Raw genomic sequence first — 6,000 nt, 5'->3', positions numbered from 1 at the left:
TATGTGTTTTAATAAAATAAACTATTGAGCTTGTCTGATGCTTTAAGCTCACTGTTTGATGAAATTGCACACAAATGACTCAAGAGGGAGCCAGAGATCAAGATAACCATAAGAGGGAGAACTGAAGCTGTCCCGACCATTCTCCTCCCGCTCCTACTGGCTTTTGTAGATTCTGCCATTACTCTCCTGAAGTTTCCGGTAATAGGCTACACAAGGAGTCGGTAAACTTTCTCATGTGGAATGCCAATTTATCTTACCATTTCTACCGATATGTATGCCAGTTATGGTTTTCATATGCACATTTTCGTGGAACAGATTCATTTAATTTACAATAATGTCTTCGTATCTCAAAATCATTGTCATGTGGTTAATCAAAATTCTGTCCAAATCTAAATGAAAATGATACAAACCTAAAAAAGTTACTTCTACTGCCATTGCCAACTACAGTTTGTAAAAATAGCCTATAAAGCCAACAAATAAAAACATTTCAGCCTGCAGGTAGAAAATATCCTGATAAAAATAAATATCCCATTGGCTATGCATGGACTGTCTGCAATGAACTTAAAACATATCAACTATTAACTTAGGTCCAGCCTAAAGCTGCTTGCAGCATTGGGACCCTGGGACAGACAAAGCTATAGGCTATTTGTTCAAGGGATAAGAAGTAATCAGGTAGGCCTATTTTATGATGTTTCCACTGGATCAGAGCATGACATTTTTCCCTTTCAAGCTGGAAAGATTTTTCAAATACATTGAGGAATTATTGTCATTCTCAATGGATGTAAAAACAGATTTTGTTTGCTTGCTGTTTGATGTGAAGAAAACATTACTTTAACAAGCTCCACAGCTCATTAGTGGTTGTGCATTAAGCCAATCAGAAATACCATCAGATCCCCAAATGGGAACATTTATATGCCTACATTTGCACGCAAACCAGGCAGCCTATAGGCCTACTTCTATGCATAATCAGGTGCGCATCCTTACTCCACATTGACAGGAGGCTCCAAACAAAAGACAATGACTAAATTGACAACACTCGTAAATGGAATATAACCAAAACGTGTTTAACACAAGTGTAGCATAGATTGTGCACTCTGCAAACAACATGTTTGCATGGCTACAATGAGAACAGTAAAATCTAGAATAATAATATATTGAATGCATTAACAGACATTACCATAACCAAACAAACATTGTAGATTAGAAATGATAGGAATTAATGGTAAATGTACTACTGGTGATATAGGCCTACATAATGGGGAATTGCTAGACACTAACAATCAAACGCAAACAATTTACACAATGAAGTTATGAAACAATGAACGTGCACAAATTAGCGGGAGAAGGCGCATTCTGGAGAGAGAAGTGCATTGTCCAGCCACACTCCTTCTTCCTGGACTGTGCCATCCCTGCGGCCTCCGCAATGAATTAGTCTCGTCCTCCGCAATCGATTAGTTCACTGAGATGGGCACGAATAAGACAGGTCTCTTTGTGGAGATTAAGAGATAATCAAAAGTACCATGCATCCTTCATTCAGATGCACTTAATCAAGTAGCCCTGTGGCTGCGTTGATCACTATGCACTCGTGGGACATTTAAGCCCTGAATGATGCCTGACAGACTGCTCTGTCTTCCAGGCTGGGTGCCGAACCCAAGACCACAACCAATCACATGCAAGGAATAAAGCAGCTAACTTGGCTAGTCTTGTGAGCTAGCTAGTTAGCTAGATAATCTTGTTAGCTAGCTAGCTAGCACGCTTGCTTGTTATCTATGCTGTTTGTTAGCGTGCATAACTGATATGTATATAACACTTCATGTTTTGTGGATAATATTTTGATTTACAGTAGGTGAGTGCCATTCCTGACAGGCTGATAAATCAGGATTCTGCCCGAGTCCAAAAATCCTACAGGATTCCAACAACAACAAAAAATCCTCTTAGAATCCAAAAGAAAATCCTAGCAGATTTTGGAAACTATCCTATATGATTATAGGAGTCAAGTGGGACTGGTTCCAAAATCTGATAGGATTTTCTTTTGGATTGTAATAGGATTTTTTTTATTGGAATCCTATAGGAGTTTTAGACGAGGGTAAAATGTGTTTTTGTGAGATTAGATTCATTTTTATTGACAGGACAGATGTGAGTACAGAAAGTGGTTAAGGGCACAGACAGTCAGCCAAGCCAGGGATCGAACACACATCATCAAGGAGGTCCAGAGTCAGGAGCTTAGACCGCTACACCAGACTCCTGCACACTAAAAAACACTGTCTCTATTAGATTATTGTCTATAAATCATATAGATTACAATCCCATGGGAGTCCAATAGGGCTGCTTCCATTCCAAAGTTTGATATGATTTTTCTAATGGATTCGAATTGGATTCTAACTGGATCCTTGAATTGAAATACTATAGGATCCTATAGGATTTGAACGTTTTTTTTTCTCCTATTGAATTTCTATACATTTTTGTAGATTGGAATTGTATAGATATTTACATTACATTTTAAAGGATTTATCCCCAAAACGTGGCTATACACTATAGTTACTTTGGCTGCTTAACATATGGAGCACTCACCCTCCAAACCGCTTAGACAATTACCTAAGAAGGTGGGACAGTGGACACATGTGAACTGTAATAACATCATGAGACCAATATTGAACTGCCACTCTTGCCACTTGAGATGGTGAAACCGCTAGCACAGTAGCTATCTCCTGCAGCTCCATCCTCCCGAGGTCCATCTGCGTCACACATTAAAGATATTGTGCCAACTGTAACAACAATAGCTGTTAAACCTACTGAGATTGTCTGCAAGGTTGTTTACATTTGTGTCTAAAAGGTGTGCTATGTGGCATTACAGCCAAACAGCATAGAGATATATTAACAATTTGATGTAATCTTAATGACACAGGTCATAATTTTTGTTTTTTACAACACCTGGATCAGGTGTGCCAACAGATCACTAGATGGGCACTGGTAGTTACATCCAGGAGGGAGGGAGGGAGGGAGGGAGGTTTGTACAACCCTGGGAGGGAAAGAGTTGGGTGGGGGGGGGGGGTCTCATTATCTTTAGGTTTTTATTTTCCTCTCCCTATCCCAACATAAAGAGAGTAAAGGGAACATCCCATGTATTGTATGCATAGCTGACTATTATATATTAAATGAAAGAAAAGCTCATAGCTCATAGAAGTTTACATGCACTAAATTGACTGTGCCTTTAAACAGCTTGGAAAATTCCAGAAAATTATGTCATGGCTTTAAAAGCTTCTGATAGGGTAATTGACATCATTTGAGTCAATTGGAGGTGTACCTGTGGATGTATTTCAAGGCCTACCTTCAAACAATGCCTCTTCGCTTGACATCATGGGAAAATCAAAAGAAATCAGCCAAGACCTCAGAAAAAAATTGTAAACCTCCACAAGTCTGGTTCATCCTTGGGGGCAATTTCCAAACGCCTGAAGGTACCACGTTCATCTGTACAAACAATAGTACACAAGAATAAACACCATGGGACCACGCAGCCGTCATACCGCTCAGGAAGGAGACGCATTCTGTCTCCTAGAGATGAACGTACTTTGGTGCGAAAAGTGCAAATCAATCACAGAACAACAGCAAAGGATCTTGTGAAGATGCTGGAGGCAACAGGTACAAAAGTATCTGTATCCACAGAAAAACAAGTCCTATATCGACATAACCTGAAAGGCCGCTCAGCAAGGAAGAACCCACAGCTCCAAAACCACCATAAAAAAAGCCAGACTACGGGTTGCAACTGCACATGGGGACAAAGATCGTACCTTTTGGAGAAATGTCCTCTGGTCTGATGAAACAAAAATAGAACTGTTTGGCCATAATGACCGTTGTTATGTTTGGAGGGAAAAGGAGGGAGGCTTGCAAGCCGAAGAACACCATCCCAACCGTGAAGCACGGGGGTGGCAGCATCATGTTGTGGGGGTGCTTTGCTGCAGAAGAGACTGGTGCACTTCACAAACTAGATGGCATCATGAGGAAGAAAAATTATGTGGATATATTGAAGCAACATCTCAAGACATCAGTCAGGAAGTTTAAGCTTGGTCGCAAATGGGTCTTCCAAATGGACAATGACCCCAAGCATACTTCCAAAGTTGTGGCAAAATGGCTTAAGGACAGCAAAGTCAAGGTATTAGAGTGGCCATCACAAAGCCCTGACCTCAATCCTATAGAACATTTGTGGGCAGAACTGAAAAAGCGTGTGCGAGCAAGGAGGCCTACGAACCTGACTCAGTTACACCAGCTCTGTCAGGACGATGGGCCAAAATTCACCCAACTTATTGTGGGAAGCTTGTGGAAGGCTATCTGAAACATTTGGCCCAAGTTAAACAATTTAAAGGCAATGCTACCAAATACTAATTGAGTGATTGTGAACTTCTGACCCACTGGGAATGTGATGAAAGAAATAAAAGCTGAAAGAAATAATTCTCTCTACTATTATTCTGACATTTCACATTCTTAAAATAAAGTGGTGATCCTAACTGACCTAAAACAGGGAATTTTTACTAGGATTAAATGTCAGGAATTGTAAAAACCTGAGTTTAAATGTATTTGGCTAAGGTGTATGTAAACTTCTGACTTCAACTGTATGTCATGACTAAACACATCTTGCTTTCACAATTTTATATTTGGTAAACAGCACCCGCTTTAGGATTCTGCAGCCTCACTCTACCCGTGATAAAGTTATTTTTGATAAGGTGCGAAAATGAAAGAAGAGATTTGGTATCATTTTTATTGTCAAAGATTGAATAAGTGTGCTTCAAACTGTTTGCTTGAATGAGTTGGAGCTATCATCTCTATCTGTGCATGAGAGTGCATCCAACTGAGTTTCCCTACCAGAAAACATGGTGAAGAGGCGACTCCGGGATGCTGGCCTTCTATGCGGAGTTGCAAAGAAAAAGCCATATCTCATGGCCAATAAAAATAAAAGATTAAGATGGGCAAAAGAACACAGACACTGGACAGATGAACTCTGCCTAGAAGGCCAGCATCCCGGAGTCACCTCTTCACTGTTGATGTTGAGACTGGTGTTTTGCGGGTACTATTTAATGAAACTGCCAGTTGAGGACTTGTGATGTGTCTGTTTCTCAAACTAGACACTCTAATGTTCTTGTCCTCTTGCTCAGTTCTGCACCGGGGCCTCCCACTCCTCTTTATATTCTGGTTAGAGACAGTTTGCACTGTTCTGTGAAGGGAGCAGTACACAGCGTTGTATGAGATCTTCAGTTTCTTGGACATTTCTTGCATGGAATAGCCTTCATTTCTCAGAACAAGAATAGACTGACGAGTTTCAGAAGAAAGGACTTTGTTTCTGGCCATTTTGATCCTGTAATCGGACCCACAAATGCTGATGCTCCAGATACTTAACTACTCTAAAGAAGAGCAGTTTTATTGCTTCTTTAGTCAGAACAACAGTTTTCAGCTGTGCTAACATAATTTCAAAAGGGTTTTCTAATGATCAATTAGCCTTTTAAAATTATAAACTTGGATTAGCTAACACAACGTGCCATTGGAACACAGGAGTGATGGTTGCTGATAATGGGCCTCTATACACCTATGTAAATATTCCATTAAAAATCAGCCATTTCCAGCAATAGTCATTTACAACATTAACAATGTCTACACTGTATTTCTGATCAATCTTATGTTATGTTAATGGACAAAAAATGTGCTTTTCCTTCAAAAACAAGGACATTTCGAAGTGACCCCAAACCTTTGAACGGTAGTGTATTTTGTGTGCAGGGCATCACATACAGAGGTAGGATATTAATTTGACCAGTTTCGAAGTAAAAAAATCCTGCAGCAGGAGGATTCAATTACTGTCAAAAAACAGGGAAATCAGTTTTCATAGACTACAGTATTTTGGATACACTTATATGTTGTCGTGGATATCAATATATATATATATTGTGTGTTATCAGTGGTGGGAAACGTACTCAAATGTCATACTTGAGTAAAAGTAAAGGTACCTGATATAAA

This window comes from Salmo salar, chromosome 04 (genome assembly GCF_965601325.2).
Source record: "Salmo salar chromosome 04, fSalSal1, whole genome shotgun sequence".
Classification (NCBI taxonomy): Eukaryota; Metazoa; Chordata; class Actinopteri; order Salmoniformes; family Salmonidae; genus Salmo; species Salmo salar.
The sequence above is the reverse complement of the archived record's forward strand: the minus strand, read 5'-3'. Positions refer to the sequence as shown.